The sequence below is a fragment of the Hemiscyllium ocellatum genome, chromosome 9 (assembly GCF_020745735.1).
Source record: "Hemiscyllium ocellatum isolate sHemOce1 chromosome 9, sHemOce1.pat.X.cur, whole genome shotgun sequence".
Classification (NCBI taxonomy): domain Eukaryota; kingdom Metazoa; phylum Chordata; class Chondrichthyes; order Orectolobiformes; family Hemiscylliidae; genus Hemiscyllium; species Hemiscyllium ocellatum.
In genome coordinates this window covers 92,801,707-92,816,342 of record NC_083409.1, presented here as the reverse complement: position 1 = coordinate 92,816,342, position 14,636 = coordinate 92,801,707, and the positions used below count along the sequence as shown (strand labels likewise).

Here is a 14,636-nt window from a genome sequence, read left to right as displayed (position 1 = left end):
AGAGGCACTGACACACACAGGAAAAGAAAAGCTACCTGTTCTCTGCAGTAAACAAAACTGAGTATAAATTTGAAGTCATTTATAGTAGTTACTATGAGCTGTGACATTTGAACTAAAAGGTCAGAGACTATTTCCAAGTAGGTCAATGACATTTTTCTTCTTATAAGCCAGTGGAAGCTTCCAGAGAAGCTTCCAGTGGGCAGCATGGTGGCACAGTGGTTAGCACTGCTGCCTCACAGCGCCAGAGACCCGGGTTCAATTCCCACCTCAGGCGACTGTCTGTGTGGAGTTTGCACATTCTCCCCGTGTCTGTGTGGGTTTCCTCCGGGTGCTCCGGTTTCCTCCCACAGTCCAAAGATGTGCAAAACAGGTGAATTGGCCATGCTAAATTGCCCGTAGTGTTAGGTAGGGGGTAAATGTAGGGTTATGGGTGGGTTGCGCTTCGGCGGATCGGTGTGGACTTGTTGGGCCGAAGGGCCTGTTTCCACACTGTAAGTAATCTAATCTAATCAAACTGACTTGCTGAAGTAAGACCATCTTGATATTGCAATCATGAAGGAAAATCACCTAACTGGACTTGGTCTTCTTTAGTCCAGGATCCAAATCTATACCTTTTATCAATCTTTGTCTGAAATTTAGGGTAGTGTACATTTTTTTTTAAAAATGGCATAACTCAAGAATAGTGGGGCTCAATTTATGACACTAGCCGGTTTTAACAATACACTAAAATGTCCCACGTCAATGGAAGTAAATATTTAGCAAGAAAAAAAGACAACAACAAGTTTTCAAGTGAAGCCCAATAGCTGGATGTAACACTTTTAAAGTTGGGCTTCATATCTCACAGGAGCCATACTGCAGAAGGACCCAAGCTCAAACTGTAAACTGTGGCTTCGGGCAAGGGTATTTTGTTATTGTTGACCAGTTACAATTTATGTCCCCTCCACCCTCTCCACCCCAATCATTCACCACAGGAGATAAAAAGTGAATGGTTGGAGATGAACAACCATGGACTAATCAGGAGGACATTAGCCCAACAATGATTGCATAGGATTTGGGAAGATGAGTAGCAAGTGCCAACAGGATAAAAGACCTCCAATTCCATATACAGGAGCATGCCCATGGTCTTGGCTAATATTGTCAGAGTGAATTTCCAGCCCTATCAATGAGATGTCATTCACTCTCACATCTGGGGCCAAAATGATGATTAAGTATCACTGCCATCATGAAGGTGGCACTGGACATTACTACAGTGTCATCACAGCAGACCATTGATAAGAGTGAAGCTGGAAGCTGGAAAGTACAGTCATTCGATAGTGATAAACACAGGTAAAGGTCATTCCTGTCCAATGTGCATTGTGACTTGACAACTGTCATCATTTCTGGGCTTCACTGCTCTAATGCACCTTTTCCTGCAGGCAACAGAATAGAGAATAGCATAAATAGAATTCCTACATTGTGGCATCAGGTCATTCAGCAAAACAAGTTCACATCAATCTTCTGAAGACCATCCCACCACCCAGTCCCTGTATTTCCTATGATTAATGCACCTAACCTACACATCCCGGCACAGCCAATCCAACTAAGCTGCACATCTTTGGACTGTGGGAGAAAACCAGAGCACTTGTCAGAATCCCATGTAGACACAGGGAGATTGTGCAAACTGCACACAGTCACCCGAGACTGGGATTGAACCCAGGTCCCTGATGCTGTGAGTCAGCAGCGCTAACCATTGAGCCACAGTGCAGAATTGGTGATCTTCTCAGTGAGCAGAGATTCCACAGCATCAGCACTGGCACAACTTACCTGAACATCATCACCAGTACAGAAGCACACACACCTCAGCAGAGCCAATATGGGCTTTAGAAAGTAAGAACAGGAAGAGCAGGAGAATATGAGTCAGGCATAGTCAGCTTTGAGTGCATGAGCTCCTTCATTACAAGAGGTGTCACCATCTTGGAAGAATCATAGATAGCACCATTCTGAAGAGGTGCAAATATAGCATACTGACATGCACAGAAGGGGTCACACTCTGTTTAGAGATGGACTGCTCAATGTCATTGATGGCACAGTTATGCATGTTGAGGATAACAGTTGGGACATGTAAAGAGGCTGATGAATGGACCACCCATCAAAGGATTCCTTGGTCTCCTTTATCTTCTTGGCCACCATGATCAGAACCTTTCCACATCTCAAGGGGGGGGGGGGGGGGTAACAATGGAGCTGACGGATTTAGCAGCCTGTGGAGAATCCCCTATGGTGAAGTAGAAAGCATGGCATCTCAGCCATGAGCAGATATAAAAAGGCTTGCAGCCTCTACCTCTCCCACAGCCATGAGGTAGGGCAGGGAGAACAAGGAGCATCTGAAAAAAATTAGGTGTGAGTGACAAAATTTTCAGTCTCTCCTTACTTGATTTATACTCTCATCATGGTGTTGCTTCATAAATGTGATCTTTCTTCTGCGTTATATTGAAATTGTGTTCGGGACTGAAAAGGAGAGGATGTGGGAGATTGGAAGGAGGTGACGGGTAAGAAGGATGGAGTGAGCTTGCCTTTTTGTGGATGCCTGGTTTGTGATGTGGAGAACTGACACGGATAAATAGCTTTATGTCTTTGGATAGCTATCGAATTATTCAATGTGTGCACGACCGGGATCACTTCCTTCTCATGGAGGTTGAGTTTAGCCGGCATTTCTCATCGCCACAGAAGACTCACGGTTGATGTTTTGCTGAATCACTGAAGTGACTGTGAGGGGGGGGGGGGGGGGGCTGCCGTTTTTCCAATTGTCATAAGGCCTTTGACGGTGGGGGCAGCCTTCATTTGTACTATGGAGACTGGCCTTGTCTGTGGCACCTTATTTTCCTGATCGTCCTCCTCCTTATTCTTCATTGAGGTAAAGAAATGTTTATTCCTTACTTCTCAACCAGCTTCAGGCCTCTTTGCATCATCATGTTGTGCCATAGGGTGTGAGCACAGGATAATCAGGACACTGAGAGTGAGGCAGAGTTAGCTTTGAGTGTATGAGTTTGTCCATTGAGAGAGGTGTCACCATTTTTGATGAATCATATGTAGTACCATTCTGAATGTTGCATGAACAGTATGATTGTCATGGAAAGTACCACCCATCAAGTCAAGATACATCTTCAGTATGTCAATGGTCTGTTCAATGCGGGCTTATATAAGTAGGTTGCTCTGACTGGAGCCCTAATCTTGTGTGTCTGGGTGGGTCACAGGATCTAGCTCTTCATGGAATAAATGTTATCCTGTTGGTATACATGGTTCTCAGGCCAACCGAACATTCAGCAAGTGAAAAGCTTTTCCATTTAGTAATCTGACATATTGGTTTGTCAGTGCCTTGATGCTTCATATGGATGAGCCATTGGACCTGGTGATATCTGTTAAAGAGCCCAATGGCCTATTGTGCTTGCATGGCCTATGGATGGAGAGCCCAGCCTTCAGAATAGATCATCTGTAACATGCCGAATAACACAATGGGCCACTGACTGTGAGATGTCAGCAGACCTGCAGCTGATTCCCAGAATGACCCAAATGCATATAAGTTCAGGATGATGATGACAATGATGGCTGCAGGTCGGGGATTGCCTTGAGACCCACTAGGCATCAGGTCATTATAGACTAGAGTACAAATGTCCAAGACTGTTTGCATTAGCAGAGTTCCCTGTAGCACTGCCCCTCTGAGTTGCAGGGAACTGACACTTGGGGAGTACCTTGTTTCTGGAACTTTATGCTTGCCTGGAAGATGCCTGTGCTGAAGCTCTTCCTCCCTGCTCTGTCCAAATTTTGTGAGTGGTCTGTTCCCCAGCTCCAATCACTTACTGCTGCCTGTTGATGCAACTGCCTGCGATGATAATTTCTCTTCCCTGACTCTGCTGGCATCTCTAGTTTTGTGCAGATTCACACCAATAATCCAATGACTCTCATCAAACAGCAGCAGTAATACCTTCCAATGTCTTCAGGAACGTTCCTCCCTCAAAGAACACCATGAAAACAGACCAGATCAATTGGTTATTCATCACATTGCTAGTGGTATAATTTGTAGTATCACTGCAGCTGCAAAACGCCTGTCGCATTTGCTTCTTGAATGAATTGTCACGGGACATTTCAATTATGTCATAATTTACGTAAATGTGACTTCCTTTTTTATGCTGAGTATATGAAACCTTTTAGCAAAAATAAAAGTTGGATAGTGAATAAACCTACAGTACTGGGCGTTCTGTTATATTAAACATATTTACAATCTGACATCACGAAATGAAGTGCTGCAGATATATTTTTAATATCTTAGTGTCACAGATTTTCTTGTCAAGTGATATTTCATAATAACCCTTTTACACTTCATTGCCTCTTGCAGAAAATTTTAAATTTTGGACAATTAGAGGCAGCTGCATGCTTCAGTAGTTCTACATTTCAGCACTGTAACTCCTGTTATTAAAAAAATCATAACCACAATATTTGATGCAATACAAGTCTACTTGGATGAAATTGCCAGGGGTTAAAATCTGCACTTCAACATTTAGCTTCATAGATGGGAGAAATGTCGTGATCATTTCAAACCAAATCTGAAACTCAAATCCTGATAACTATGGAGGGGGAAACCTCAAGGCAACATCTATGCAAGTCTATTGCAGCTCTATAGAAGTGGATGCTTATCACCATCAGGGATTAAATATAGACAGCGCTATATAGAGTGGTCTTCCAAAGCTACATGTAAGATTAGTAACATGATCCACTATTGCACTGACAGTAATTGATCTGAACAAGCCTAAATCTGTGCTTCACACACAATGGTATGGTTTGTGCACTTCATGGATATGATTGATCAGACTTTAAAGAAGGATGTAAATACATTGCAAATAGTTGAGAAATGGTTTATCAAACTAAGACCTGGAATCGGTCAGTTGTCTCATGAAGAAAGGCTGGATAGATTAGGTACGTATCTGTTCAGCAGAGTAACAAGTGAATTAGTTGAAAAGTATGATCCTGAGGGATGGATGTGACAACGGTATTTCCTCTTGTGGAAGAATGTTGATTTAAAAATAAGGGGTATGCCCATTTGAAAAAAAATGAGATAATAATAATATTTTGCTCAGAGGATCAACTCTATTCCTCAAAAGGCAGTGGAAGCAGTTTCTGAATACAATAGAGCAGAGATGGGTGGATACTTGCTAAGCAAAAGGGGTGGAAATGTGGAGTAACCAGATCAGCTAAGATCTTACTGAATGCCGTCTCAAGTCTGAGGAGTTGAGTGGCTCCTAATTTGTAAACTTGTTTTCCTACATTTGTTTAACATGCTGTAGCTTATGTCCATTGATAATCAGATGCCAGAAAATCAGATGCATAACAAAAAAGCAAGTGAAAAACCCACAATTAGAAATAATCAACACATCCTCTTTTGCAGTTCTAATGTATAATGCTTCCAGTTGCAGTACGCCTTCCGCTGATCAAAATTCCAAAATGTATTTCTACTCTGCCCTCTCACAGCAACTTGGAGGTGAAGGACGCAATGCGTTGAAAGAAGGCAAGACAAGTTTAGAAAGAAAACTTCAGCAGACAGGGCTGGAAGTTCCTGCACCAGGGCTGGAGTCAAAACACAGAAAATAGCAGGAGTAGGCCAATCAGCTCTTCAAGGCTACTTCACCATTCAAAATGGCTGATCATCCAACCCAACACCCTGTGCCTGTTTTCTCCCCGTGCCCTTTGATACCTTTATATCTGGGAACTAAATCTAACTCCTTTGTGAAAACATGCAATGTTTTGACTTTCTGTAGCTGAGAATGGGAGGGGAAGGGGGAAAAGGATCAGCATTTCAGAGCTATGGTAAGGTGAGGTTGAGGCAATTTGAAATTGAAGACAAGAATATCGATGTGACTCAAAACAAAATGTCGCCAGGTCAGAAAAGAATGAGGAAGCAGAGATCTGTTTGAAATACATGGAATGAAAAGAATAGAAACATATGATACCTTAATCTGTTAAGGCTCTCTCCAACATCAATATCTGAGGAAGCTTCAGATCTGGATCCAGCATCCTATGACATTACAAAGGAAAGCTTGTCCAAAGTTGGACCCTGTGTGACAGCAATGACAGTGAAATGGCCATCATCTCAGTCTTGGGTTGTTCTAAGGGAATCTTTCCAATCAACAACCTCTCACTTGCAGATCACTCAGGCAGAACATTTTTTTTAAACAGGCCATCAGTAGCTACTGTAATTAGTTACTGAACATAATCAACAACTATGGCAGTAAGGCATTCTAGTTAGCTTCTGAAATTGCTGGAAATTACTCTGGGAGAATAAATTGACCACAGAGAGTTCACAGTTCATTTTTCTGAGTGTGTGGAACTTAGCTGCCTATTGCTAAAAAGCCTCTGAGAATAAAATACTGCTGAGAAAATTTTCAAATAACCGTGGGGGCACTAACACAAATATTATTTGCCAGTTCTGCTTTTCGTCATGAAAGTAATTGACAGTGTTATTGTTTTATTACTCTTCTTTCATGATCCATTTCTTTCCACTCTGTGATATGTGCAGTGGGGAGGGCATCTGTACAGGAGATCAGCTCCCCTCTCTATAGTTTTAGGAAGTCATATTCTTTCCAGTATCGTGACACATCATAATTAATTTCCAAACTTTCTGGTCATTCTTGCAAGACTGTTGGGAAAGGTACTACCAGATTTGTCTAGATATCCAAAACAAGACTTCAGGCATGTTCTAGTTGACTTTACCACATTTTTGGAGTCTTCATTGTGCACCTTTGAGTGTGGTTGCTATTACAACAGAGTGTTTCCTGGATTCATCAGAAATTCTGATAGTGAAGAAGGCATTTGGTATGCTTTCCTATATTGGTCAGAGTATTGAGTACAGGAGTTGGGAGGTCATGTTGCTGCTGTACAGGACATTGGTTAGGCCACTGTTGGAATATTGCGTGCAGTTCTGGTCTCCTTCCTATTGGAAAGATGTTGTGAAACATGAAAGGGTTCAGAAAAGATTTATGAGGATGTTGCCAGGGTTAGAGTATTTGAGCTATAGGGAGAGGCTGAACAGGCTGGGGCTGTTTTCCCAGGAGCGTCGGAGGCTGAGGGTGACCTTGTATTGGTTCATAAAATTATGAGGGGCATGGATAGGGTAAATAGGCTGAGGGGTGACCATATAGAGGTTTATAAAATTATGAGGGGCATGGATAGGGTAAATAGGCAAAGTCTTTTCCCTGGGGTCGGGGAGTCCAGAACTAGAGGGCATAGGTTTAGGGTGAGAGGGGAAAGATATAAAAGAGACCTACAGGGCAACGTTTTCACATAGAGGGAGGTATCCATATGGAATGAGCTGCCAGAGGAAGTGGTGGAGGCTGGTACAATTGCAATATTTAAGAGGCATTTGAATGGGTATATGAATAGGAAGGGTTTTGAGGGATATGGGCCTGGTGCTGGCAGGTGGGACTAGATTGGGTTGGGATATCTGGTCGGCATGGACGGGTTGGACTGAAGGGTCTGTTTCCTTGCTGTACATCTCTATGATTCTATGACTATATATTTTGGCCCAAATGTTCTGATATGCGGAATATGAAATGAAAGTGGCAAAATGTGGAGGTGTTTAAGGCCACACAGAAATCCTGCTGCACATGTGTTGAGATTGCCCAGGAATTATAAACCTCTAAGTGGCTGATTTCCATTGATCTGAACCCTCTACGAAAGACTCCAACACAGAGCTCAGGGTGGAATCTTGTCCAGATTGGGGCTTAACTGCAAATGCACCTTGAAAATTTAATCCTGGCTCGTAGCTGATCTAATAAAGTAATTGAGCAGCATAACTCAACTAGACTGAACTTCCCCAGCAGGCTTGGCTGAGTCCTTTGGGTGTCTAGGAAGAAAAAGTCACAAGGATAACATTGTATTGCCATGATGATGGAAATATAAGCAGTGTAAGCATCTACAACATGAAGTTTGTAAATATGAAAAGGTTTTCAGTTAATGGTCAGGTGTGCACAGCAGTGACAAATAGAATTTAAACTGGAAAGAATTTAAACTGGGAAAGGATAACCAAGCATGTGACTACACAATGAATAGTAGAGTCCCGGAAAGTACTCGGAGAAAATGAGGACTGGAGATCAGAGTCGAGAGTGTGGTGCTGGGCAAGCACAATAGGTCAGGCAGAATCTGAGGAGTAGCAGAATCAACATTTCGGGCACAAGCCCTTCATCAGGAATCGATGAAGGGCTTATGCCCGAAACGTCAATCCTCCTACTCCTCAGATTTTGCCTGACCTGCTGTGCTTTTCCAGCACTACACTCTCAGCTCCAGAAAGTACTGAAGATCAAAGGGATCTTGGTATACTCATCCACAGATCCTTGCAGATAGTGGGGCAGGTAGATAAGATGGTTAAGAAAGCATACGGGATGTTTGCCTGTATGATCTGAGGCTTGGAGCAAAGAGGTTGTGCTTGTCCTGTACAAAATGCTCATTAAGCTACAACTGGAAGCAGATTTGGTCACCACCTTAAAGGAAGGATGTGTTCGTGCTAGAGGGGCTGCAAGGACATTCTCCAGGAAACTGCCTGTGCTGGAGGGTCTAAGCCATGAGATAAGATTGGATCAGATTTCCTTGTAGCAGCAATACTAATGTGGAGCTTTCAACCAGGTTTGGGACTCAGAATACTATGAATCAACTTCCTGTAGTTCCCAATTCCAAATGAACTATCCAAGACGATCTAATTTCCTCAAATCTTCAGGTTTCCTGTTGATATGTAGGGAAATCCAAATTTTTCTGTTGCAATTCCCAAGATATCCTTGTCTGCACAGGAGCAACTTCACATGGATGTGACTGAGTGTAATATCATGCTGTACAGCAAGAGAAACTCTTCCCTTCGGAGTAGTAGAGAGTAAAAGAAACTGAAAGAACTGCACATGCTGGGAATCAGAAACAGAAACAGATATTGCTGGATAAACTTAGCAGGTCTGGCAGCATCTGTACAGAGAAAGCAAAGTTAATATTTTGGGTCCAGTGACCTGTCTTCAGAACTGTTGTACTAGAGAGAACATCATTTCTGCATTTTTATAATCCTGTTTGAAAATCCTGTTTTCCTTTTTCATCCATACAACTTATTCCCAGATGAGGTGCTGAAGAGTTCATTTGGTGTCACATTGGCAATGAATGATAACACTGTGAAGTTCTTCATGGTAGTAGAAAGGGCTTCACTTTTCTCACGTCTGTGCTTCAACCATTCCCCAGTGTCCAAAGGGTAGGAAAGGAAAGTAGAAAAAGAGAATGAGATTTTCAGTTCATCGTCTTCCTCCCAGTGTTTTTGATGGTTCAGTTTCTGAAGATTTTTCTTCTCAATCACTCCTTCTTTGGTTAGTCTTCACTGCTTTTGCCTTCATGTCTTCTGTCTGATAACTAGGTACTAGCGATTTTCAGAACCGACAGCATAGTTTGTGGATGTTTGTCTTCTAAGGAAAGATGGTGGAGTGCAGATACCCCCTACTTCCTCAAAATGTGCACAGAATGGTATTGGTGTTTGATAGCTTTGGTGAAAGAGTCATGGGTTGGAGAAGTGGTTTGAATTATTAATGGATAGAATGAATGGCTTTGGGGGAGGTATAGTATACAGGGTTAATGGTTTTTACGCTTGTGCCCTTCATCACTGGTGTTAGATGATGCTAGGTAAAAACAAGGTAAAGACAATGACTGCAGATGCTGGAAACCAGATTCTAGATCAGTGGTGCTTGGGGAGGTTGGGGGTGGGGAGAGAGTAGAAGAACTTCAGGGCAGAGGAAATGACCTGGGAGTTGCAGTGGGAGAGGGACTCCCTGAGATTCTTGTAGAGAGAGGAGGAAAACTTCTTCAAGGCAGGCATCCTTGCAAGGGGATTCGCAGTAGGGTTAAAATCAACAAGGTAAAAACAATGACTGCAGATGCTGGAAACCAGATTCTGGATCAGTGGTGCTGGAAGAGCACATCAGTTCAGGCAGCATCCAACGAGCAGCGAAATCGACGTTTCGGGCAAAAGCCCTTCGTCAGGAATAAAGGCAGAGAGACTGAAGCGTGGAGAGATAAGCTTGGGGAGGTTGGGGGTGGAGAGAGAGTAGAAGGGCTTCAGGGCAGAGGAAATGACCTGGGAGTTGCAGTGGGAGAGGGACTCCCTGAGATTCTTGTAGAGAGAGGAGGAAAACTTCTTCAAGGCAGGCATCCTTGCAAGAGGATTCGCAGTGGGGTTAAAATCAACAAGGTAAAAACAATGATTGCAACTTCACTGGGACCTGAGGGAAGAAAGTTCCAATGCAGTCCTATTGACTGTTTTGCGGAAATAGTTCTTGTTAAAAGCATCCAAAATCACATTTTGGGATTAATACAGCCACAGCGTCAGCAACAATCATTCCAATGCTGACTAGTATCATCTTCTTATTGGGTTAGGACGTGTTACATTGCCTGTCCCTTTCTGGTTAGCTCTTTCGACCTATGTAAGCTATTTAGGTGAATTGACTGTCAAAATTGACGAGCTGATAATGTGAAAGCAGTGAGGTAAGAGTGTGAGGCTTGCGGCAATGCAAAGGTTCTGGTGAAGTGTGTGAATGTCAGCAAGGAGTCCTGATTGATAGAGAGCATTAGTGAAAGGGTGTGGTTTTTTCAGAAGCAGCTGAAGCTACTCTTAAAGTAGATTGGATATAACTTTTAACAATGCACTCACTGATCTTTCCATATAAGAGATCATTCACTTCATGTGGCACTGAATACATGTGCTTCAAGATTGACAGCCAGTATTGCTCTCCATGGTTATCTCTTCCCACAGCTTTCTGACCATGACTCTGGAGGGCTTCCTTTCCCTCATCTCCTGTACTAACCTTCAGCAAAGCATCTAAAATGCTTGGTGACCACTCTCTCCCTTTGTTGTGCAATTCCTAACTTTTGCACAGGTCAGATTTTCTTCAAAGATAACTTTCAGCAGCTTCTCCAGCCATAATGCCTGTTCCCTTTAAGTGGTGTAGTATCGCTTTAAGTGGTACCAGACAATCAACAGCATTGTTGGCGCTGTCTGGATGCAGAGTTCATTCATGTGAAAAGATAGCATGAGTTTAACATGCTGCTTGCTTTACTATTATCAGCACTGACTAATCAGTTAAGGCAATCCTTGTACCTGCTTACAGGGGCATTCCAATGTTGCCCCTCATCTCTCCAGCCCTTTCAAGTGAAGAGTAGACATCTAAATATGAACATATAATTTAGGAGCAGAAGTAAGTGTGTTCTGCTAGTCAGTGAGATCATAGCTGGTCTATTTCTGTATCTCCAAATTTGATTATAAAAATCACTATTTTTCAAGGGAAAACTACTTACATTATTACTGGAACAATCCTAAAATGCAGAGCAGCTTAGAAAATGCTTGTACTAAATACAACCCATCCTGCTTTGAAAACACATTAGTACTAAATCAGCCATACAATTTTATTGTGTCACTACACTAAAAATCTACATTAAAAAGTATGAAATCAAATTGTTGAAGAGTTTGGACATTAGCTTGTAATGTATACCTTGGTCTAAAACCTATTCAGGCATTTTATTTTCAATAGTTCTTTTAGCAAGAGTGGTAATTATAAATCTTTTTTCTGCAGCAGTTTTTTTGACCCATGATAAAGCAACCTATCACAACTTTAGTCGCTATTTCTATGTGATGGGGTTGCCCTACCTGTTCCATCTGGCTTATAGTCAACTAGCCAGCTACAAACTATACCCCTCTAAAATCATGCAACACTGAGTTCATGACACCACCTCCCGGAAACTCTAACCTTCACAATCAATAATATTTGTAACTTGTAAGTGCACAGTTGAGTGGAACACAAGCCATGCCCTATCCTCGTTAACCAGATTGAGCTCTAATACTACAACGTACTCCCCTGTGTCTGGTATGATCAATTTTAATTTCCTGACCAGGAATGAAACAACACAGGCCGTCAGACCTACACTCACTTCTAAAGGGCGTTATAGATTTCTATGTCTGCAGTGCAAAGGCAAAGATTAATTCATTCAGTAGTTCAAGGAAAGGATATATTTAAACTATCATTTTTGTCCTTTTCCTTAATATATTTCAGACCATTTTTATTGATAGTCCAGGTTATAAAATTAAACTTTATTTGGCAACTCACAATTTTTTTGTTAAAGTATCTGTATATGATTGAAACCAAAGATGAAATTTGGTGTTCCTTAATCAATTTCACTTTACAGGATAATCAATTCAAATAGCTTCTGTCCAAGTTTAAAAAAAACTAAAAAGGAGACTAGCTATTTGGCTGATTGTGAAGCACCTCCATTATATGTAGGTTTTAATTAAGCCACTCTCTTTCGTTTCAATTTGCCTACTGCTCATTTTGTGGAAAAAATACATTTCTATTTTCCAAAGACGTCCATAAATTCTACACGTGAAATAAACATTTTTCCTTTAATAGCTTCCTGGAATAAACTGAAAATTTCTAACATGCATATATTTATAAATTATAGTTATGTCTGGAAACAGAAATAAAGAGAGCCTGTATAAAACTAATCAGATTCCAGGATACAATTTGATAAAACTTAGCAGAACAGCTGGCAATGCATTTCCCTTTACATCAAGATAGATTTTATACCAAAACAGCAGTCATCAATCATTACCTCATTACTGGAGTGTCATTTGGACTTAGACTAAATATATTTTGGCTTATTGCCATTCTAAAATGCTCAATGAAACATCCTTAAGGCTCTCTATGAGATCAGCTAATGTTACACACATACAATGCATCATTAAAAGAGCTTTAATGGTGCCATAGCATAATAAATAGTGCTGCTTAAGCAAGGTTAACATTGTTCCAGTTGTGTAGCATTTCTCATGTGGTATGATGATGTGGTATTTTCAGTTTGTACTGATAAAAAAAGATAAATAGCTGTGAGAGGGAAAGCTATTTTATAAGCAAGATAAATAGCGATTTTACTCATTTTGAAAAAAGATTTAAAGCTTGAATTGCTATCCCTTCAAATGGCGCCATATAATTCAGCCAGTTAAAGCTCAAAAGATCCCTCCAAAAATAGGTGCCAAATTGCATGCCAAGTATAACAATGAATCACTCACCTATGTGTGGATGGTCACCATATCATGGACATCCAATGCAAACTATAATCATTTCATAAATGTATACAATTTTGCAACACTAACTCTAACAGTTGCTTGATTTCTTGCACTAAGTGATAAGGTAAGTAAAACATGCACTTCTAGGGCAAAATACTGAGGCTGACTACTGAGATGTGCATTGCATGGCATGGATGAGAATATACAGAATGTACAAGCATGAATTTTGGTGTGGAAAAATGGGGGCATGTTATATAAACGGAGTTGATTTATATGGTGATCTACTTTGGAATCTGTGGAAACCTGGAGAACATGCACCCATCTCTTGATTAAACCAAACAAAACTTTACATTTAAGCATTCTTTAAAATGATGTTTGAAAAAAAGTCATAATAGATAAAAGAAATGCTTTTCAGAGAAGCAGACATTGGGGTCAGATTTTGTATTATGAATAACTGTGACACTTATGGCATTCACCATTGATGATAACCCCTCCGTCCCTCCCCCCCCATTTATTCATCAGAAATATGGACGATGTACAATATACATGGCCCAATATACACAGTATTGACGCATTCATTCTCAGCTGCATTGGGCAGGCAACGAGACTTCCAAAGCAAGCTGTCTACTCTGAGCTTAGACACAGCAAGTGGTTACCAGGAGGGAAGAATAAACACTTCCTGGGCATCACCAAAGCCTCTCTGAAAAATTGCAATATCTCCACCAACTTGTGAAAAGTGTAGTCCAAGGCCTAATTTGGAAAGGGAGCACGATGAAGGAGCCAACCATTTCCAGTAGGGTCCAACAAGGCCAGGTGGAGGTGAAGTGCAAACAGCAGAATGAGCAGGTGAAAATCCGAACCTCCCTCTGACCCATCACATCACCTGTAGTGTGGTTATGGTTCAAGCATTGAGCTATTTAGTCATCTTAGGAACACAGCTTCAAAGTGAAGGAAAGTCATGCTTGATCCCACGAGACTCCCCAAGAAGAAGATGATGGCATTGAAGTCAAATTCAATGTAGAATGTGATGGAATTGAATTGAATAAGTCAAGTGATCTGTAAACTGATCTCAGAAAACAGCCATGGGCTATTCTATAATACTGCAAAGGTTCAATTGTCACATGCATACCTAGCTATGGTAATTAAAAATGGAATATATTGTTCTCCACTTACTAAATTCAAATAAAACAGGTTCATAGCTCCTTGAAAATGGAGTCACAGGTGGATAGGATAGTGAAGAAGGCATTTGGCATGCTTTCCTATATTGGTCAGAGTATTAAGTACAGGAGTTGGGAGGTCATGTTGCGGCTGTACAGGACAATTGGTTAGGCCACTGTTAGAATATTGCATGCAATTCTGGTGTCCTTCCTATTGGAAAGATGTTGTGAAACTTGAAAGGGTTCACAAAAGATTTACAAGGATGTTGCCAGGGTTGGAGGATTTGAGCTATAGGGAGAGGCCGAACAGGCTGGGGCTGTTTTCCCTGGAGTGTCGGAGGCTGAGGGGTGACCTTATAAAGGTTTATAAAATTATGAGGGGC

The 14,636-nt window shown here is 41.4% G+C and overlaps 1 protein-coding gene across 1 annotated transcript in view; it reads right to left on the bottom strand.

Moving 5' to 3' along the window:
- Positions 1 to 14,636, bottom strand: part of LOC132819159 (dihydropyrimidine dehydrogenase [NADP(+)]-like) — a 744,611-nt gene that overhangs the window by 384,751 nt on the left and 345,224 nt on the right. The gene's annotated exons all lie outside the window — the stretch shown is intronic.